This window comes from Pithys albifrons, chromosome 2 (genome assembly GCF_047495875.1).
Source record: "Pithys albifrons albifrons isolate INPA30051 chromosome 2, PitAlb_v1, whole genome shotgun sequence".
Taxonomy (NCBI): Eukaryota; Metazoa; Chordata; class Aves; order Passeriformes; family Thamnophilidae; genus Pithys; species Pithys albifrons.
This window is the reverse complement of record NC_092459.1, coordinates 43154811-43179076: the sequence shown is the minus strand read 5'-3', so window position 1 is coordinate 43179076 and position 24266 is coordinate 43154811. Positions and strand designations below refer to the sequence as shown.

Here is a 24266-nt window from a genome sequence, read left to right as displayed (position 1 = left end):
TCTGAACAAAGTCCACTGACATGGGCAATTCAAATAGCCCTTGTGAGTTCACAAATTTCTGTTCACTACAGCAAAATTGTTATCTACTTAGCATGATTTATGTACACATTTGTATTTTCATTCAAAGAAAAGGAAATTATCAGCACCAGGACATGTGAAATAAAAAGTGATAAATCTTTGGATATTACACTGCAGCAGCAAAATTTTGGACAAACTGAAGCCAACAGGAGCTCACCACTGATTGTGACACAATGAACATTTTCATCACAATTCCAAATACGTTATGTTCAATAGTAAGTCTACATTCCAGGACAAATCTGATTAATCAAATTCTTAAATAAAATGATCATCAAGTTAAATGAGACAGGTTTGGGGTTTTGGGGATGGAGTGGTTGGAGATAAAGTGATTAATGCTGGTTGCACTACACTTTTATTTTAGAAGTTACCCAGTACATGATTAAGATCAGTTAGACTCACAGAGAATATTACAAAATCCATCAATTTTCACACACTTAAGAAGTCAAGAAGGGAATCTTCACTGCAGGTGCCAACTCAGCTCAGTCTCATGCAAATAAAAGCCGAGTGAGACACTTGACTCTAAATTCTTCCTCTGCTTCAGAGGAAACTCCATCCAGACACAAGAAGCAATTCACTATAAAAAGAATTAAACAGAGAAGCCCAAAGTAGCAGTATAGCTCCCTTTGTTGAAAATAGTTAAGACTCAGTGTACCAGGGCACTGAATAACCTAATCCAAGGCCCTGCTTGCAGCAAAACATCAAACCAGATGAGATCAAGAGGTGCCTTCCAAACTAGGCTTTTCTGTGATTGAGATCTTAACCCAACACTGAACCATACCTGACGAGACTGGAAAACAGGATTCCAGTTCCTGGTTCTGCAGCAGAGTTACCTTCAGGGACCTGTGTCACTTAACTTTTCCCTGTCTTCCCGAAGAAGGACACCAGTGCAAATTCTGTTTCTGACAGAACTTATGGACTAAGTTATGAATTACAAAATAATTGCGAATATTTATTTTAATGAAACCATCTGAAAGCACACATGCCGTAGCTTCTTGAAAACCCAAGTACCAGACCAGCTGAATTCTGAGTCTAGCCAGCACAACACGACACTACCAACACCAGTCTAACCAAGCAGCTCATGTGCTTATAATTTTCCAGAAGTCAAAAGTAAGCAAGAACACAGCTCCACTGCTCAGGACAAAGGCAGGTTTTGCTTATCCTGTTTGCAGTTCTCGTACATGTGGCTCTTCCACCAAATGTCACAGTGTGATGCATGAGACAAATCGCTGATTTTACAGGCTAGAGGTTGAGCACTATCTAAAAAAGCCAGGGGGGGTGGGGGTGGGGGCGGGTGTGGATAATATGGGAGAGGGACTGTTGCAGGACACATGAAAGAAAAGATATATAATATCTGTTCTCTTAATCATAAGGTTGGCTTTTTTTAAAAAAATGAAAATACAAGGTACAAGAAAAGAAGCATGCAAGTGTTTTTACTAATGCAAGAGGAAGACAGTAGTTCTACACAAATCAGTGAAACAAGCCACCCAGGCAGGCAGTATTATTTCAAGCCACATTGAAATGTCTGTATAGGAATGAGGGGTTCTTTGTCCAAATGAAGAAACATTCAAGTTCAGCATATGCCCAAAGAAGACACCACCACTCATCAACTGAAACAACAGATACTGCCTGTGGCGTGATTCCATCTCTAGGTTCATCCACACCTCTTCAGTTGTCAGCAGCCACAAGAGAAAAACTTGTTAAAACTAAGCATGTAGTGGAATGTTCCAAAACTAGACAATCATGACAACACAGATGGGTGCTAATCACAAGGGAACCTCAAAGGCATAAGCCCTTATTTTCCTGCAACACTGAACACAGCATGGATATTTTAGTCTTTTTGTTTAATTACAACTTAACAAAGACACAGTTAAGTCTCAGGAAGAGTTATGTGCATTTTCCCTTTCTGAGTTTCACTGTTATTATCAAAAAGCCAGAAGGTTGACATCAGCTCTGCACATAACATTTTGTCTCCTACTTTACTTCAGAATAAATAAGCACTTGCTTAAAACATAACTTTAAAAGGGCATTATTAGTACTGTAAGGTGTGTTTATTTTTCTGATTTCACTTTTAGCAACAAGCTTCTATTTCCAAATAAAGCACTCGATTTGCAAGAGAGAATTTTAAACATATTTAAAAGCCTAAGTAAAGGAACAATTAGGCTTTCATGAATCCCGTCATGCAGATGTACATTTTTGACACGTTTGTTTTTTCCAAGCACTTTTAACAACAAAAAATGCTGAAAAAACCACTTCAAATGTCTTGCACAGTACTCTCCTTGAATACACCTCAATAGCTTTTAAATGTTAGAGATGCATTTGGTGCTCTTGGGCTTCTTGTGCACATATATAGCTCACGGTGAGATTCTCTGAGGGTGCAATAACAATTCAAAACCATTGTGAAAAAATGGCATTTGAAAACCAGCAAAACAAATCTAAAACCTGAATCACTCTTAACTTGTCTAAAGAGTTGAACAAAAAATGTCTGTAAAGTTGATAATTTAATGTTCAGAGACCTAGTTCACTATTTTCCTCACATTACTTAAACAAATAAAACCAACACAATTAAAAGCAGCCAGAGTTTCAAGTCAGTGAACTATTTCTAGAGTCCTGAATGGGGTGTATGGGCACACCGCCAATGAACAAAGGGAAAAAACTTAAAAGCAACATGCTTTTCCTTGCTTCTCTCTCTTTCAGCTGTCAGAGACTTTACTGTTATTTTTACTAGCAGTCAATACAGTGATTTCAGACTAGAGCTTTTTTCTTTCTCTTTTTTAACTTGACAGGGCCACTTCTGGTGGTTTTTTCCTGTGGTTTTTTTTCTTCTTTTTAACAGATACCCTATTATTTCTTCGTGTTTTAGCCTATAATGTAAAATATCTTCCATCTCTGTCACAAGCAACAGCTTGGTCCAAAATACTAGCAATTTTCTGGTAGCATTAGCAACAACAAATAGGAATGGAAAAATCCATGATTGCAAATTCATGGACAGTATTTTCTAGTACAAAACAAAAATCAAAACTTAACAAATATAAACAGTATTAGCAAGATGGCCCCCAAAGAAAAGTACCACTTCCTGGGCAGTGTCAGGGAATGCTTGCAGCTCTCAGCAAGGTCTACAAAAGAAAGGAAGTTCGGAATTAAGGATCATTACAGGGGCCCAATTGCCTCAGATACGCGTGCATTCCTTTTAGTAACCTGTGGGGAGTAAGTGCCTACTCACAACAACTTTGCCATTTCTAGTTAGGACTATGAATAACTACTGTTGCTGACGTTAAATACTTTAGAGGAGGGAGGAGAAAATTATTTGGTAGCATTCTGCTTACCGTTTATTCTGCTTATCGTTTATTTTCTGTATCTTTCATTTCTGCCCCTTTTTATCTAGTGATTGATTGATTGCGTAGTACAATGACCAGACGCCACTAACATGGCAGGTTTCCCAAAGTACGAAAACTGTTTTCCCTTCAAAATTATCTACAATTAAATCCAGACATGAAGGGAAAGCATGTCCTGAAGTCCAGTGACAATAATGACTGTAAGAAAATCTCTCCAAAACAACCTCATACAATTCCATCAAGAGCCAGCAACCTTTAAGTAAAGCAAAAGTACATGGTAAGATGACACAAAAGTAAATTTACACTGGATGGATACTAGTGCTCTTACCTGGAATAGGGCAAAATGGTATTAGCTGCGTGACACAAGTCCTGCTACAAGGACTTCTGCTGTCCACCAAACTTGCATTTTAGCAGATTTGTGAAGACTATGCATTTTTGCAGGCAGAATGCTAAAAAAAACCCAAATCCCCCACTGCTCTGAACAACATGTTGCTCTGAGAGCAACACGCAGATCTGCTGCACTAACAGAATTTGAAGACTGGCCACTTGCAAAACACCTCACACCATTGCTACTGCTGACCTCAAGGGCTTGTTCCTGCTCCTAGAGGCTTATCTTGCACCAAATCTGGCACTTCTTTTGGTCCTCCCCATAAGCCAATTTAACTCACTAATCTGACAGGAAACAAACTCCATTTCAAAAGAAGGGGGGAGGATAAGAGGAAGAGGAAACAGAGAAAGATTTTTGTTTTTCCAGTGTGCTGAATCTATTCCATGAAAGGTTCAGTAAGCTCCAGGACATATACAGTGGAAACAGCAACTTTTGGGATGAGAATGTGTTCCTCGATATTTTATGTAAAAAAGAAAACTCTACAGCACTACAATTTTTTTGCACAAATTAACTTTAAAATAAAGATACAAAACACTATTTTTCAAAGATTTGCACTTCAGCTCTTAAGACAATGAAGAGCCATGTACACTACATATATACCACGTTTATGAGAAAGGGTGAGCTACTGCAATTAACGTTCCAGTAGAGAAAGAACTGGTATGTAGGCAGTAACCACAATGCAGCTGGTACACTGCAATTTCACATCTTTATTTCTTGGAATTTGTTTCTGTCTTGAATTTCCACCATGACTATAGTCATATTCATAACTCTGTTTCCATTCATCATCCTGTCGCTGTCCCCACACTGTTATTCTTCTTACTGAGAAGTGTGCAAAGTTATTTAATTAGCTTTTGAACAAAAAAGGCTTTCTCTGACTCAAAACCACCCTCCCTGTACAACAGAAGGATTTCTTCTTTCTCAGCTTATGAATCTAAAAAAACTTTTAGTAACTGCTTTCATTTTTAAGCAGTTTAAATGAATTTTAACTCAGCTTAATACTTTCAGTTCTTGTTTCATCACAACTTTCAAGAAATTACTTCCTTTGATAATATACTCCTTCTTTTTGTATTACTTTTTCTCTGCCAATATCCCTCCCAGGAAAATGTTTTCTGCTAGGGAGATGAGGTAACTTCTCACAGTACTCCTTTTCCTTCACTTGGGATTCAAGTTGAACGTCTCCTCTATTTAAGCCTCCAGTACTTCAGCTCACCTATGTTCACTAACCACTGCTAATTTAACACGTTTGTCTTAAATTGTTACTAACTTTCTGTCATGCCATTTAACTTAAATCAAATAAACACAGTTCATGTCTTACCTTCATTTTTTATACAGTAATTTTTTCTGTAAGGTCTGCAATTCCTTCCAAGTCTAAAACAACACAGCTTCTATTAAGAATTACTCTTGGTAAGAAAACTATTCACTGTTGTGTACAGAAATATCACATCATTATATCATCATTTGTGCTTAGATATAGATCTGATCTATTATACAGAATATCTATAATGTTACTATTCCTACTAGTATTCCTCTCTCATAATGTTATGTTGTATATAAATCCAAGTTCAAGGTCTACAACATGTAATTCCTTCCCAAAGTGATTTTTGCCAGAGTCTACTGTGCCCATGTTACTGTTTGTTTTTTTACACAGTGCCAACTTCATTCACACCTTACTAATTTTCTGCATAATTTTCAGTATTTATGTTCAGGCCACAAATGGTATTTGACCACGTTTCCGCTGCATCTGTATCTGATTACACATTCAGCACCAGCTGGTCTAATTTTGCATACTACTAAAAGGGCCTGGACAATAAACATGTCCTTTGCTTCTTCTCCCTGACCTCAACCTCTTTTCTTGCTATAGTAAGTGTATTTTTGATAGTGTAGCACCTACACAACTAGTGTTCTACTACTAGTTATCATCCTTTTCTCCTTCACATAAACCATTTGTGTTATTGCATGTACAGTTCTCATTTACCTACTTTTCCTTGTTCTGTGCTTTAATATCAGGCATGAAAATCAAACCAGTCTCTTCTTTCATTTCTTAATTTAAGTATTTTCTCATCAGTCACGCTGGGCACAAAGTAAGAGTGAACTGACTTCACTTCAGTGAATTCAAAGGGACAGTTCCTCACCAGAGTCTCACATTAACTCAGGAAGAAAACTGTTCACCTGTTCTTGGAAATGTCAGATTTCTGCTGTTTCTCCTCCCTGAATCAGTTCTATGTAGTCAAAAAAAAACACCAGCACACCTCAAAAGAAGCCTTGTGAGTGTGCAGCCATGGCAGGTAAGGCTGTTCTATGCAGCACTTTCCCAGCTTGCCACTTACATTGCCTCAGGGATCTTACTGAAACCACACCATTAATCCTGGACAGGTTATACCCTCTGAAGTTCACACACTGAGAAGCATCTTCTTCTCTTGATGGTCTCCTAATGGTCAAACACCTCCATGTTCCCTCCTCACAAGTTTTCCCTTGCTACCCCTTGACCACACTGCCCTTGGGAGCCCCACAGATCTCCCAGGATGGGGGCCCTTCCCCTCCTTCACTAGCCACCGAGCTAACCTGCCCTCAGCAAGTGCAGTTCACTTCATGCAACTGAAACCACCTCATTCTCTGTTCCAAATACTCATCTGCTGTAAGGCAGCTTTGCATAAACCTGAAGCTCATTCTACAAAAATTAGGAACAAATGAACATGACCTTTTAAGTAATCAATAAACAGGGCAGATTATCCCCTTTCTGTTTTCATTAGAAGGACACACTTTTCCCCCACTTATTTAATTCTTTCACGGTAGGGCCTGATGTCAAGCTGAACAGACTCTCCAAGCCATCCTGATACTCAATCCATTCTAGTGAAGCTTCAAGTGGAAAACTTCCCAAGGGGGAAAAATCAGCATGACTGTTTGGCGTAACTCTTCCCCTGACATCATGAAAAAGTCACGACAACTGTGAGCTTCATGCTTTCATAGTGTCCACCTAGGCATAGTATTTTTCAAATCTCCTCTCTGATATGAACACAAACTTGCAAGGCAGAGGCCAAAACAATCCATTCCTGCAGCTCGTCTTCTATTACATGAAGAAAGGAGGTACCCTACAGAGTCCTAGGCCTTTTTTCCTCCCTTTATGGGGAAAACAAACAAAGCACACGAAAGACCCCAAACCAAAACAACCCCACCAAATAAACAAATAAACAAACAAAAAACCAAAACCATGAAGCAAAATAAGAGTCAGCCACCCAAAACAGAAAATCCATGAATACTGCCAAGTCCACTTCTCTCATTTCTTCCATAAGAGATACAAATACAACAAAATCTGCAAGAAGGATTTGGCTAAGCTGTCTCCCATCAGGCATCTCTCTCCTGTGAGTTTAATGCTGAGGACAGAACACAGCATGGCTATGATTCACTAATTTCAAAAAGCACACTGAATATACTGAAACACAGTTCTCCTCCAGCAGATCTAAAAATTAGTTGACTTCAATGTAGATCATTCCATAAACAGAGGTGGAAATGCAAACGCACAGGAAGGCGCAATGTACAACCCACAGTTTGCTGCATTTTTCAAGTACTGACAATGTACTCTGGTAGAAAGCACAGACCCAGCGGTAGAGTTATCTCACTCAAACCACAGTTTCCTCCAGATTTACTACACCTTTCTGGTGTCGTTAACCACATTTTCAGAAACAGCTGCACCACCTCTATTTTCCACGCCTGCCCTACAAGGTCTATGAGCTTAATTTCCGTGCTCCTCTATACACCCCCATGCATGGGAATGACAATCCCCTGTGCCAGGAGATGTTTAAGCTATATAAAGGTTTCTTATCCACCTCCCTCATCACCTCCCACCATGCCAAGAGACTGCATATAATTAAAAATAAATTAAGCCCAGATTGTGATCTGCTAATTCAGATGTAGCAGGATTTCTCTCTGCACATGCAACTTTTTCTTCCTCTGCATAAAAATGGACTGAGAAACATGTTTTCTTACTTCAAACGCTTAATATCCATCTCTGAGGAAGCTGTTCTTAGCCTTTGAAATTGTGTAGCACTAGGAAAATAGTACCAGGAAAATACTGAGAAAGCAGTTTATCCACCTTTTTGCAACCTTTTACATGAGAAAATTAAGTGGTTCACATCTCACTGGGAAACTGAAGAATGGCTAACACTGTGGGCAGCTACAGGAGCCACAGGCTGACACTAGAAAATCCTGCATTTCAAACATAAGTTAGCAAAATATAAGGAGTCCTGAACCTCTTATCTCACCCTATTCTCATGGCAAAATATATCCCAGTCACCAACCTGCCTCTTTTTACCTGTCACCAACAATTGCGTAGTCCAGAAGGGAAACAGAAGGTTGGGGTGAGGGCAGCTGGGCTGTGTTGAATTCAAGAGAATACATAACCAGGACAAAAAGAATCTTACTTGTGTACAGTAATGAGGTAAGACTCTGGATTGGGAAGGATGGAAATAGGTTGGTTGCTGGATTGTGCTGGAACTGAGCAATCTGACTTTCTCAAGGGGGAGGGGTCAGGGTGGTAGAAGGGCTAGGTCCTGCCAAAAGACATGGGCTGGGGCAACGGCCTGGCTGATGATTGAAGCTAAAACTGATCTGTGAAAAACAAGTGGCTGACAGTTACAGCAGCTACAGGTTCTCAAAGTTGCAGACAAGCCAACTCCTCTCTCTTTCCAGGCTTTGTAGCTACATGAGTGGCTCAAGAACTGGAAGCACAATGAGGGTTTTCAGCCTAATTCTTACTTGGGCTCTGATAGCCGTCCACCCTTGACCCTGCCTGCTTTTTTCTCCTTCTCTAGTTGGTCTAAGCTACCTATAGGCTAGAGCCTGAAGAACTGTCCTCATATCACCTCACCCTCTTCCAGGCCCTGGGCTGAGAACTGCAGGCGGCCAACCCAGCACAGTGCCACAACTGCCACCTCCCAGGTCTTCACCTTAGAAACCTGAGATCACGCTGCAGAGAATGCTTTCTGAAAACTACCATCAGCCGCATTAGTGCAAAGTCCCTCCATGCTTCGATGACCTCTTCTAATTCTTCAGAGAAGAACACTACCTGCTTGAAAGCTACTGCGAGCTGGAGAGCGAGGGAGTAAGTGAACATGGATGGTATTTTAGCCGGCTGAGAGTAACTATGCCCTGAGCAATCCCAAGATAAAAATCCATTATCTTGTAAACAGACACCTCTCTTGAACTATTCTCCAGCTTTTGCACAAACATTGTTTTTACTTTTATGGTACAGGTGTTTTTGGTTCCCACTGAGGACTCATGTCGCACTGTGCAAGGTCTTACACAAATGACAAACAAAACATAAAAATAAAATACTGGTTAGAATACTGGTTTACTAAAGTCAAAGTCACCATGCACACAAAATAAAACACAAATATCTGTCAAAATCGGTGGGGTTTAAATGTTGTTGCTGATAAAGCAAAGAAGCAATAAATGAGCTGAAATTTTTATTGGGGCTGGTTAATGCTTTTCACAACATTATCTATTCTGTAAAACCAAAACACTTTTTCCTTTAGAATAAAAGCAAAATTAACAGCAATATTTATATTGTATTAACAATTCCTGGCTTATGATTCAACATCTCTTATACCTCTATGCTTTTTAAATTATGATTACTCTTTCTTAGCTGTTTTTGTACAGCAGATTATACACATTTACTCAATCTTTAACTTTTTTTGTTTTAGTAACAAATAATCTAGTATGCCATCAGTTCTACCAACTGATATTTTCATTTGATAGAATTTTATGAGAATTGAAAATATTTATTAGGTATTCGGATATCTGAATAAAAGAACACTTGTTTTGGATGAGGAATGAGCACAAGGTTATTTTACACTTCAAACCTTAATCGCCTTTTATTTTTTGAGGGATGGGGGTGGAAGATGATCTACATACATAACAGTTAGGGTACTAGAGAGCAGTGAAACTACTAATAAATGTCTAACTGGACATAACAGAAAATGAGAAGGAGACTTCAAATTAAACTATATTTTAGAAATACACAGCAGCAGAATGAGATAGCACTAACAATTCAAAAACTACCTTGAACTTAGCAGAACTTTTTAATTACTGTTTGGGAGAATATTTAATTTGTATCTTTACTGTGAAGTGGTTCCCTAAAAAGCTGCATTTTAAAAACTGACAGAAATGGTTAGTTCGGAGCCACTTCTATTATCAAAGCATAAACTATATTCTGCTACAAAAGATACAACCTGTGTTTCAATTAAACACCTCAGAATTCACATTATAAAAATGAGAAAACAGCATTTAAGGCAAAACCCTTCTCAAGTAAATGGAAAGCAGATTAAAGTGAATTTTATGAAACAAGATTAAGGATTTTAATTATAAAAGATAAATTCTTTAATTTTTTAGCATAGGTATTGGAGAGGTACACTTGAAAAACTTAACTTTCAAAATATTGTTTTATTACTATGGCTATCATTATATTTATTTAGGAAGTAACTGTGAAATTGGAACATCATGCATACAAACTCTATCAATCAAATGACAGTAAAATTGGCTTCTGCTCAGATTACACAACACAATCTACTTCAATATTATTTAAGAATCCAATACTGAAGCTGTCATTTTTATGTCCTAATTTCAGCATGCTCTGCCAAAGAATGTAAATGTTTTTGAGGCCTCCTGAAAGAGGGTCAGACCAGCTGCAGCAGGAAGACACAAAAGGGTTCCTTAAGGACAAGTCCTTCCTCTTGCAATCTGCTGCCACAGCTCCCATCAACATGTACAGGAGAGCAGACCCAGAAGTATCAGCCTGCTAATTCTGAATGTGTTGGGTTTGTGGGTTGAGTACACCTCAGACACGCCAGACACATCTCATGAAACCCAGGCAGGTGACTAGTTCTGTTACAGTTGTAAGGCAAACAATCCGTAGGAGAAATCCTTCCAAACACGTATTTATGGTTTATTTGCCTCACCTAGTAACATCCTTTCAACATAATGATTTGAGCTCTAGGCTGTCCCGTGTCCTTCTTTCAAAATTAAAAGCCCATTGTTTCACAGGGCACTGCTGGCATACATGGCAAGCTCAGGTTTCCCCTCCCTGTTGGGAGTACTGATCCTGGTTGACGATAGGAACACAAAAAATAATTGAGTATATCCTCTTCCAAATACCCTTTCCAGACCAAGGGCTCACAAGACCAAGGACACTAGCTCTGCAGTAATTATGTTTTCTTAACTTCCAAGAAGTTAATTTCTATTTTAGCCATCTGTAATAACATTAAATCAGACTTCTACATAATATTATTTACTTCTCTTAGTGCTGGCCAAAGACTTTTCTTCCTCCCTACATATGGGAGAAAAAAACAGAACTACATAAAAACTGCATTTTTTTCACTACAACATATGTATGTTTCCACTCAGTCTTTTTGCTGCATTAATATAACAGCCTGGTCTCGCAGCCAGCCATAACATCAGTGAAAGCTGCCAAATTTACCCTTCCCTCCCCAAACCAACATCTCAGTACTCACCAAAAACTGAAATCCATGATAGACAAAATGCAGTCTGAAATCTCAACAATCTATATTACTCCTTTACAGGTCCAATAAAAGTGGTCTGCTCTCTGAACTGTTTGCTTTTAATACGAGAAGTAAACAAACTCCAGGCTCCATTTTTATTAGATTGTTTGAAAGAGCAAGCTCCAAAGGCTAAAATCAGAGTTACATCGTACAGTAACTATAAAGCAAGAAACACAGCTGAGTTGTGGGAAACAATAAATTCTGTGTACTATTTATTTTTCTAGACTCCTTCCAGTAACACTGGACCATATTCACAGCATTTATTTTCTGGCTCCTATGTAAGCTATGTAGCTGAAACCACAACACATTATAGGGGGGAGGTGTGCAGATGGTAGTTGATCATAAAGTCAAGTATGTACAAATTAAAATTAGACTTGCAGCTCTATGTGTGGCTTCAGTATTGTCTATGTATTTTTTCTTGATTGTACCAACTCGGTATTCCCTTATCACAGTTAATATACATGTGCATGTGCATGTGAAACACATGTCATTTAAAGCCAACTCCATAACCTAGCTTGATCAAATCAATAAATAAAACAACAGCCAAATTAAACACTAGGCCACACAAAGTATCCATTACAAAGTATAATAAAAGGTTAGATAGAAAGCTTTTGCTGGCAGAAAATGTTACTTGCCAGTAACGTGTTCTGCAAACGTCTCTAGTATATACTATGCTATAGTAGAACAGGTATGTTGCAGTATTTAATCACAAAGGCTTTTTTTAATCCAAGCATTACCTACATGTGCCCAGCAGTTCTTACACCAGCAGCTTCCACAGAGGATAGTATCCCACTGGAAGAGGAAGCGAGCAGGATCATGAGGAGAGGCACAGAAGACTTCTGAACAACTGTTCAAGTGCTGGTTAAATTAAATCTAATGATTATTAGTAGATTCACCTGAGCATGGGTCAACATCCATTTGTGTAGTCTTTGACTCTCAGTTATAGCTACAAATAGGTGTGGAGATGAAGTGAAGTAAACTTACCAGGAAAAACTATGTGTGGGAATGACTCAGGTTTTGGTAGAAGTATTTTTGAAAGATGGTAGATGAAATTATTATGTGAAATAACTTGAAAACACCGAGTAGGAACACGGTGAATCCTCAGGGAAGATTTGTTACTATTGTATGCTGCAATCCCAAAAATAAACACAATACTTCCCAAAAATACAGTTGGTAGCAAGCAGACTATCATCAACATAAGTGGTGGTCCCCTCTGAAAGGCCATTCATGTTCCACCTTAAAGAGATCCCTGAGAGTACAGAACAAAGAAGTAGAGATGTAAGTACCAGTGGTAAAAACACAGAATAGACACTGTTCTCTACTTCCATCAGGCTTGGATACCTGGAGAACATGCTCACCTTTTAATCCAAGTCAGATTTTGCTCACTCAGGCAAAAACTATCTCCATCTTCAAGCATTGGCTCAAAACTGATACAAATCAGAAAGGGGATGATCAGGATCTAACAGTTGCTGAGTCATCCAGTGCCATACAAAGAGAGGGAGGAAATACAGATTTGGACTGCAGGTCTCCTTCCTACTGGGTGAGAGGCCTGAGAGCCATGGGGTTGTACAAGGGGTGTACAGGGATGAGCCGGTGAGCAGACCTGCCTGCCTTGGCCAGATGGGAACATGAAAAATGGAGAGTCTCATGTTCTCTTATAAAACACATATAGGATAAAAGGCATAAATAGATGAACAGGTAAAAATTTCACTGATGGAAGGACAATGAAGATCTCAATAGTCAAGTGAGGCTAACATCTCTGGAAAAAAAGTTCCAGCAATTTTGGATAATGCAATAAATATGCCTAATTAGACAGGCTCAGTTTTACGAAAATATTCTATGGTACAGCTCTTGCATTTCTGTTCACTATGTTGACAAATTTAACCCGATGAATCTGCTTGCTTAGTGTTTTCAATTTTAAAAAAATACCCTACTAATGTCTGTATCCACAAAGAAATAGTGCACTAATGCCAGAAGCTGCCCACCATCTTACATAGTAGGAAGAAGACGACAAAGCTTTTGTACTACCTTTTCAGTATCAAAGAACACAATGATTATCTAGGAGTGGATATAAGACTGCATGAAGTACTGGATGAAGACCTGGCAGGCAGTGCAGCAACATTTCCAGCAGGCACAAGCACGGCACAAGCATAGCAGCTCAGGCCACTCTGGTCTTCAATGCACTCAGAGTGCATTTCCACACTCTGGGGAAAAACTTGCACAGAAAGTGACCGCAAACAGCCACCTCTTCCAAGATACAGGTAAGTAACATGGTCTACAGGACTATGTAGCCTTGGTAAACATTCTGCTCATGAGTAAAATGTGCTAACGGACAGAGATACAGCAAAAAGCCCCAAACCAAATAAACAAAACAACACAAAACTTAGGATAGTGAATAATTTTGAGACCCATCCAACATAATTTATCTCACTTTCTTATACACATACCCCTTCAATTCAATAGATCTTAAGGACAAATTAGTAAACCAGTTTTTTTCTTTATAGCTACACAGCACTTTTGCACCTCCAAGACCACTTAGACGTGACCACTGTGCTGTGGGAACAGTTATTTTAAGAATGCAAGGAAATCATAAGATTGTGTGCATGATTAGTCACCTATCAAGTTTCTGCAGTCCATATACCATGTGCAATTTCTTACAGCTGACTTTGTTCTGCAAACAGGTAAATATTCTTCAGAGTAACCAGGTGATAAACATCTGTTATGCAGACAGGCAAGATATTTCTGAGATAAGTTGCAGAAAAATGTTGACAAGAAAACAGAAAGTCAAGACTACAAAAAAAAAATTAAAGTCTTGATTGTTAGCATTTTGGGTTTTTTTAAGTTAACACACAGTAACTTGATGAACCTCACTCAAGTGCTTCCAGAGATTTAAGACCCTGAAGCTAACAACAAGCATGAGAAACTTAAAGGTGAGAGACGGGTCAGTTCCTGGCAATTAGGACATTTAAATACACAGAGAAGAGACACCATAAAAATAGATGCAGAGCTGGGGCATATATGGTTCTCCACAGACTCAAGACCTCAGGTTGCCCTCCTGTAAGCAACTAAAACTAGGAATAGCTGAAGATGCAAGAATTAGTCTTGTATCTGTAAAATGGTCATATTTTCAACTGAGCTGTCAATTTAGAAGAGTTAAAGAAGTATTAACCACCAAATGGATACCACAGCACAGCTTACGACCCATTTTTTTTTCTCAAATGATATAACCTAAAGCGAATGAAAAGCTTTCTTATAGAGTAAAAATGCAGGTTAACCGCTTTCCTGTTGATGCAGCTTTTAAAAACTAACAATCTTTCTGTCCTGTCTTCCAAAGGGTGCAGAAGAAAAATGGGCATCTAAAAACTTTTCTTTCTCATCAAAGGGAACATATTGTGAATGCACTCGCAGATAACTTAGTCATAGGTATCTCTCCTGGGAAATAACACTCTTATCCAATCCATTTTTCATTGCCTGATACGGTACAGAATGAAGGCCTATCACATATAAAATCAAAATGAGTAACAAAGTCATTTGTTGTCTGGTGAAAGGGACACAGAACTGGCTACATATGATCAGTCAAGTAAGCACACAGCCAAGGACAGTGACAGAAAGCTCTGCAGCAGCGCTTCCATAAGAACAGCCTAGCACAACAACATGCACTAACTTGGGCAAATGCTAGGATCCAGGATGAAGTAATATGGATATTCTACTTTGAAATTCAAAACTAACACTGAAAAGTTAGAAAAGCCTTAGCCAGCTGAACGAGCAGGGTTGCTGTTCAGAAGCTATAAAGATGGACTGGCCCACCACAGCCATCTACAGAAACTGTGGTTACTTAGCCCAGAAAATTACACAGCATAGCCCTTTAGTCACATGCTCTCCGGCCTGTGGATTTTAAGGTGCTTTTCTCTCTGTTGCTTTTAGTTCTATCAAAATTATACTTCTGTTTCAAGGTCATTTCTGGTCACTGATTACCACACCACTGGTCTTAATAAAATGGCAGTTTATGAGCCCAGTTGCACTTGCAGAGATTCACAGTGAGCAGGAACATTGCAGGATCCTTTTACAACAGACAGGATGACTCAGGGCCAGGAAGCAGCTGGGTCATGGGTTCAGCCAGGGAGAGGCTGGCCCAAGCTACCAAGGCAGCCTCTCTCAGTGCATGTTTAACACATAATGCTACCATGTTTTGGGAGCAAAAATTTTGCTAAGGGGACAGGCTTTTGAGTATTGTTAAAGCTTCTGTAAATACAGAGCCCAGAGCTTGCCTGCTGAAGGTCTGGAGTACTTGTGCTGCAAATGTCATCCATGTATTTCAACACACAGTGAAGTCCCTCTCCTTGTACTGGTGCCTTTGGTTTTCTACATCCCTAACATAAAGGCAGAAACACTGGCTTCGTTGATACAAAGATTCAGACAAGGCTTGGTCTCAGTTACAGTTGGTGACATCCGAACAACTGTTTGAGACCTTGACTTCCTAGAAAAAAGATATTTTTTTTGCTGGTAAAAATGTCTCCATGCTTCAAACCAGGACAAAACTCAGAAGAGCCAACAGAAGCTTCACTCATCAAGCTCTCAAGAGTTTACACTATCGCTACTGGATAGATGGCCATCAGTGGTGTTTTTATGAACTCTGAAAAACCTCACACATCATGATGTGTTATTAATGATCTGTTGTATAGAAAACATTTGCTGCATCTGTGTTGTGTTCCTTTTTCTAAATCAAATAGTAGCAATGCATCATTTCTAATACAGCCTACTCTCAAGTCTTGAAAATCTTCAGACTCAATGATATGCTACCTAAACATCAGGAATATTTTTAGCTTCTTTAACATGCTTCAACTTCAGGGCTTAACTGAAATTTCTAATAAAGAAATGATAATATGCTTAATAATGTCCTTAGATTTGTAACATATACTAACTGTATTTTATGCTGTAACAACCTGTAATCACAACTGTATGGAATATTTTGGTTTTGTCCCTGCTATCTTCTGCTCCATTTCAGTTATTATGAGAAGTTATCCAAGCAATTCTTGTGGCCAAATACAACACTTTTGTTCTTAAAAACAAACTAACATAACTAATCCATTATAACTAAACTTTTCATAAAATCAAAATACCTGGCAGCTTGAATCTACAGTATCTTACTAAATTCCTACAAATATGTGCGGACAAAGACAGGGATATGGATATCTCTATATAGGTACATACATAGAGCATCTTACTTTTTGGAACTGAGTATTTCTGAAATGACAACACAATTAAAATGTTAGAATTACTTACATGAATTCATTAACATAATTTTTAATTTAAACAATGGCCTTTTCAGGAAAAGGGAGCAGCTCTGTGCTGCTCTTCCCAGCTGCAGATTCTTTCCCCCAACCAAGTGTACCACGTTTGGCATTCATCTGAGTCATCACTAATTTAGGTACCAAAGACAACATAAATTTAATTCTTAAAAAAAAAAAAGTGTGGTTGTGTGTGGTTTGTTTTTGAAACAGGTTTAGTTTGCTGAATTGCCTGAAGCAGGTGAGACTGCTCCTGATGCAGCTAATGTAAACGTGTTAAACTGTGTCAAGTTAGACACTGAATAGTTAAATAAATATTTAAAATATAAATAAAGTTTAGTAATTAATAGTAATTTAAAATATTTTTATTTGTGGGATGTTTCATTAAGGTAGTCACATACTGTGGTCACACTCACAGGGACACAGCATTCAGAATTTGTCACAAACCCTTTCTATCAATAACTACAAAGACCAGGTACAGATCTCAAAAGAAAAAAATAGTAAAGATCAAAGTTTACCTCCCACTTCACTGGGAAGAAAGTCTGTTTGTATTCGCATAATATAAAAAATCTATAGAATTCATATCTCACAAGCTCATTACCTGATGAGCCAATCATGACATTAATTTTTTTAACCCCTTTCTCATGTGATTGTCACACTTCCATTGCTCCTAAATCATGGACTAGTAAATGCTAACATAGTGAATCAGAGACAGCAAGGGCTGCTGGGGTAAATCTGAGCTTCTTAGTAACTGGAAACTAATATAAAGCAGAAATGAAAAACATTTTGAGAAAAGATCAAGCTTGTGGAGCAGTGAATCAGAGCGATTTAAAAATTATTGCCACAAGATCCCCCCAAAAGCAATTAAGTGACAAGAAAAATATTTCTACCTCAGTATCAGAACTCAGCATTCAGAACATTTGATCAAATAAAATGGTGCTGTGCACAATGTGCTGATCCCTCCTGCTTTGCAAAAGGTGTACTATCAATAGGTCACACAGCATTTGGAAAATATATCCAAGGAAACAAAAACTACCATCCTAAGTTCCACTCAGACTGTGGATGGTGCTAAAGTTCTTCATTTACTGTGTTATGAAGAAAAATTGCAGCCTTCTGCAAGGAACAGTAACTCTGACAATCAAATGCGTACTCACATATTAGACTGTAACTGTGGGCTCATCATCACTACTGTGAAATCAATTGTACTTAACTCAATTACAGTGAGGTAATTACATTAACATGAGTCAGTGCATCCACACATGGCATTTGCACGTGTGCTGAGTGAATTGCTGTTACCTCCCACATGGCACAAGTACTTCTCTCAATCACACTGAACAGTACACAGCTCAGGACACTTTCAACTGCAGTTCAAGCCAACACACCGCTGTCAAAATGCCTCTATCCCACTTGCACAGGGGAGATCTATTGCAAAGCTGCCCTTAACCAGGTACACACGAACTGCTGTATGGGTTTACCCACCCACTGTAGGGTCTCTCATCTTCTAAAATTTACTATGTCCTAATCCTTTTGGAAAGGGACCAAAAATACCCACCTTTCCAATCTGTTATTTTTAAATGTAACAGTGAGGAGAAAACGAACAGCAACAAATAAATTCTTAAAAATCAACAAAACTGTGTGAATTACAAAAATTTTACCGTTACCACAAACATTTTGATTCATCTGCTGGCAGACACATATGCACCTATGTCAAGTCTCTGCTGCCTCCTTCCATGTCTCGGGCTACATGCATGCTGTTAATTAAACATCTTGGGAATCACTCCCTGTCTCTGGAGCAAGGTGGCACGGCATAAGTTAACACTCATCTGGCAAACTTCTTCCTTCTCCACTTCTGCCCCATTCCCGAAAGACAGGGTAGCTGTGCTCTGGTTGCAGACCAGAGCGATGGCATTGGGCACTCACCCCCTTCTGTCAGATATGCCAAATGCAGTAGCAGTTGCTGTAGAGAGGGAACAAAAATCCATAGAGAACAATAAGCAACCTCTTGCATCACAGAGGATCACACTCCACTGCCTCAGCCTGCTCCTGACCCGGGATTATTTATCACTAGATGCACAGTCTTCAAATCCACAAAGTGAGCAATACTGGTTTGTTAACTGGGAGAGTTTCTGCTACTGGTCAGGCAGGTCTTTGCAGAACTATGTATAGCTGGCTCATGCCTTAATTTAAGCAAGAACCTATACCCTGGTATCTCTGAGCACAACTCCGCAGCACTCCTCTCTCATCTCTGGATCCTGAGAGAAATCTCTGCACTACTTTTTAATATAATCAACAATCAGTTGCCAAGAAACTGAATCCATAGTAAGATGGATAAAAATAAGACCCAGAGGTACAGCAAAATAAACTAATGCAAAATGTATTTTCTCTTAAAAGAAGTCTGTCTGAAGTCACTGAACACAGTATTCAGGAGATTCTGTTATCAGATTCTGTACCTAATTCACAAAACTTGTGAATGCCTCCCTTCATTGTATATAGAGAACCATGACCGATAAACATGGAAATTAAATACCAACTGCAGAACACATTTCCTGGTGTATAGGTGTATGACAAGGTTAACAAACAGTAGTGTTAAAATCCTATCAAAGGAAAGATGAAAATCAAACTAAAGATGGGTATGACTTTGAAGACATAAGGACAAGAGGGACGTAGGTTTCTTATGCTTATCTGAAGAAGCACTTTCTAAAACACTTTTAAAGAGCTTTATTGCGTACTCACTAGCCAGTAATAAGCATACTTTATCCCAAAAGTACAAGTATTTTCTGCTTTCCTTCTGTATTTGAATACACTATTCTACAAAACACAGAACTTAAAATACTAATGCCAACAAATATGTTAATATAAGGTTTTAAAATATTATTACAAAACACTAAGCTAAGTCAACTTCTGAATAAAAAAGTACATTTATGCACAGATCAGAGATGTAATTTCTTAGGAATAAATAAAAGGTATAGTTTGCAAGGATCAATTAATATTTAATTTGCATCACATGGTTCTCAAGGGTTTATCTTAGACAAACTTGTTTGAAATCCAGAAAAGCAGAAAGAAAATAATAATTCTATTTGGCGTCTGTGTGCTTTTTTAGACTGAACATGCTTATTCATATTTCTCTACTCTTTTCTGAGTTGTAATAACAAATCACAGTAGAAAAACCAGATCTAAACGAAATTTATTTAGGAATTTTTTTTAAATAGCGGTGCTATCTTTCAATATTAAATGTCAAACAATCTGTACAAAACCATAAGACCCGGTTTGAGACTCCTGCATTATTTTATCCAAAAAACTAGCAGACCTTCACTTTCTTTTGCTGCCTTTGCATTCTTTTTCCTGACTTGTGCACTTTTGTTTTAATCCAACAGTAGCATTTTCGGATCTTGCCAGTGTCCTGTGCTGCTACAAGCTCACACAGTGAGGTCAAGAGAGAGCACAAGCAGAAAACATGTGAAAAAGGAAAACAAAATGGAGGAGGGGCACCGCAGAAGATGAAGGAAAGCCAGCAGAAATGCCTACAGTGCACAAATGCATTTATCTTAGCTCTCATGAAATAGTGTTGCCTTATCACTACTTGAGAACTTAAAAAAAAAAGATGTTAAAGAAAAATTCTTCCTTGGCCAACATCCCCAAATTTCCAGGGGTAATTCTGAAACTATTTATTGACTGTATGTTATGCCCTATCTGTAAAGAAATCTATAGTTTATTGTAAAATGCTGACACAAATGCTAAGCTGATGGGACAGAAAATAAGTTTATTAAGTTTCCTTTGGAAATTACTGATTTATATATTTTTGCTCAGAGAAGGCAAACATTGTTTCATTTTGAAAAATAAAGAAAATTCTGTGCTATGCAAATACCATTAAATGCAAAATAAATTTGCATTTTAAAATAGTTTTTCAAACATTACTTGCACAACTGATACTCCCTTTACAAGTGTTCTCACATGCATCTTATTCCTTCTTACATTAAATTTTCTATTTCTTTGCAACATACCCTTCCCCAAGCCCTGAAAAAAAGACAAATCGCTTACTGTTCATGTCCCCCTGGTAATTTATTATAACTATCTGAAATTTGGAAATCAATAATGACTTGAAGAACAAGCTACAAATAAAGATAAATGGTATCTTACTCACTTAACTCAGTCTTTGCTAGAATAATGTGGAAAATAATTCAATTTGTTGCAATATACTCAGTACTGATATCCTCCTTATTCTTATCTGTGTGCCAGAAACATCCATACCTACTTTGGTCAGTCTTTTATTACAGCAACTGTGTCCAGTTGTGATTCACTTAGACTGTGTATGTAACATCAGTGCACAATGCACACAAATTATTGTCTGCAAGATAAAGTGCTGAATTACTTTAATCAATCATTAATCTATGCAAAAAAATGGTTACTGGAAAGTGTAATGATCTCCTCAGCTTCATGTTGCACTTAAACAGAGGGGTTTTTTTAGCTTAGCAATTTTTCTTCCTAAAATAAATACCTACATGCATTTACAAGAAAAGAAGCTAAAAATTCAAACTACCTATAATTTTATATATGAAAGACAACCTTGGAGTGAGGATCCTGATCAAATGCTATTAAACACAGAGATTTGCTACTGGACAGACTCCATTCATTAGTGACAATCTCTCTGTGTAAGAGAAGTATTTCCTAACATTTCAGGACATACATTCTGCTCAATTAAAAACAGCACCACTACTCTACCCATCCCAGCTGCCCAAGGCCACTCAGCCCAACAGAAATTCTATGTATATATTCATATATATCAAAGAATACATGTATATAAATAAAGGCTCCTTCAATTTATTTACATCTGTATTACCTCCTCACGAAACAGCCCTCAGGGAGAGGGGTGAACACTAACACACAGTCAGTAGCACTGCACTGTATCTACTGTATAGTGCACCTTAGCCAGTCACACGACAACTTGGGTCAGTAAATGATCTGAAGACAATCACTCTTGCTCTTTATTAAATACAACATCCTTCTGACTTCATGTTATTTTAGCAGCAACCAGACCTCAACATTTTAATGTATCTACTAAATTTGCCAAGGTTATGTGTATGCAGCATGCAGCATCATTTCATTGTCCCCACAGAGACAGAATTCAGTCCTACTTGCTCCCAGACAAATAGAGAGCCTGTCCTGCAATTTGTCACACAAAGGGAGTCCTGCACAGAGCTCAGTTCCGGACTTCACTCATCATCAGCCAAGTCCAATGAAATCCAAGTGACTCTGTAGGTATGGCAGAGGTAACCAGTGCTTTGCAGCACTGAACTAATATCACAAAGGACAAACATATGCATGCATGTGAAAAGTATTTCTTTAAAAATATTTTAAAGTTCATTCAGGACAATTCAGTGGTTTATTTCCATGAGAGTATTTTTCAAATGTTCTTCAAAGAAAAATAAAAACTACTGCTACAGCATGCTTTGAAGCACCAGAAGAGAAGCTGTTTATGGCTTATTTGTAGCATCAGCTGTCCCTGAACCTCAGTCGAAGTAGCCACTGGTATCAGCTAATAGACATTACACTGAGTCTATTAAGAACATTTAAATCACAGAGACTCTTCCAGCGAGCTTAACTTGATCGTCCTGCACCATTAAGGAAAAAGTGTGCCTAGGAAAGGAGACAACACAATTATACCTGCTAATTACACACCAAAAATGCACTCACAAATTAAATGTCACCAACAGGAACTGACTCTCAAATATTTTTATTTTTAAAAAAGTTACAGAAATAGACACATCCACTATCTGCAGGATTGGACTGTTAAATTCTCTTTCTAAGGAAATGAATGCCAGACCAAGCCTAGCACTGATAAAAGGTGCAGTCATGATGAGCATATGCCAATGAAAATGGGAGTTTCTGTGAGATGCAGCTGTGCAAAATCTCGCTCTGCCATTTTTTCCAAGCTAGGAAACTAAATCAATGAGAGCAACAAGAAGTTCAGGCAACAAGACCTCCCATTTTATTTTGCCTCAGTTCCTCAAAAATTACACTCCACCACTGTCCTGATAACAAATGCAGTGGTGTAGTCTGCATTTGCCCAGGCTGCATGCTTCTACTGTTTGCTTCAAATTAGCTCAACTTTTCATGTAGCAAATCCAAAGTCCTGTGTGTTTGATGATAGAAATGAAATTCAAACACCCAAAATAAATTACTAGTTTTCAGCTCAAACAGCCAAGTATTTTAACCCCTTCTGCAGTACAAAGCAGTGGAACTGACATGGGAGTCCAGGCAGGAACATGAGGTCAGGGTGGAGAAATGGGTGGGAAGGATTGCCTCTTCTAGCAAAGGCTACACAGTCAGGTGGCTTAAGACATTATTGAAACTGCAGGGTTGTAACAAGCAAATATTTCATCCAGGAGAAGAAAACAAAAACAAACAAGCCAACACAAAACCAAAACAACCCCCCCCCACCAAACAAAAACATAACCAAATCAACCCCCAAAGTCTACCATGAATTATCTTCAGCAAACAGTTTTTTTCATCAAGACTAATAGCAATGCTTACTTAGTTTAAAAATAGCAATTAAAAGTTTAACATGTATCAACCAAATATACTTATGCACTGGTGTATGGACTGATAATCACTGAGCTCTCCAAGATTTGTGATTTGTGAAAAGCTTTTCTCCCATTTGGGATGGTAAAAGCAACATTCAACATTAACCTTAAAAACAGACAAAGAGTTTACCATAGAAAGGTTAAAATAAGTGTCCAATCCCAAAGCAAACATCTAAATATACCAATTATCTGACATGTATAGTAAAAAAACCTGCATTTTGTAGAACAACCCAGTTTAACTACAAATACGTGAATGCATGGCACACATTAATTAATTAATAAAAACAGTAGAAAAATAACATTCTCCATACTTGAAATGTGAAATACTTCTGCCTATGTCACCTATTTGAAGTTAGTGATAAAAGTAAAGCAGCCTTTAATCCCTGCACTATTTTGAATCAACCGAAGCAACCTTGGGTTTCTGTCTGTACAAATTCCTGTCATATGCATCTAAAAAACCAGTTTGCAAGTTAAAAGGTTATCAGAAAAAATCATGAGATTTCAGCAAGCTAGAAGGAGCAACTGACATAATAAATGTATCATATTTAATAGTGTTACACCAAACTCATTCCATAGGAGAGACTGTCCCAGAGGGGTGAATCATTACACACTATTCATAGCCTAGAAGTACATTTTGTATTTAGAAATGTAAAAAACACAGGTTTAAATTACACTGTTACTAACTACAGCCAGAAAACTTGTAGAAGTTTTACACAACTCACCCACAGAGATGGAAAAATCAATATATTGCAACCTGCTTTGGGAAAGATTGCTTATATCTTTTACAGCAGAACTGTTACAAAGAGAAAAATGTATATTTCATCTATAGTATATAAAGTCTATCTATATGCACCACTTTTTGTGTTTTTATAAAGAAAAGAATCTCGTAGGCCATCAATCTTTTTCTCAAAAAAGTATTTTAAGTAGCAAAGCTACAGTTTTAACACAAGGATAAAAAAATCCCATCATGTCCATGCAGGAGTTTGCCCAAGGATAGACCAAAGCAGAAGACTCATTTTTAGGGGGTGAACAGTTATAAAAGCTAC

General features: G+C 38.1%; 1 protein-coding gene across 1 annotated transcript in view; it reads right to left on the bottom strand.

Moving 5' to 3' along the window:
- Positions 1-24266, bottom strand: part of LIN28B (lin-28 homolog B) — an 84898-nt gene that overhangs the window by 38711 nt on the left and 21921 nt on the right. The gene's annotated exons all lie outside the window — the stretch shown is intronic.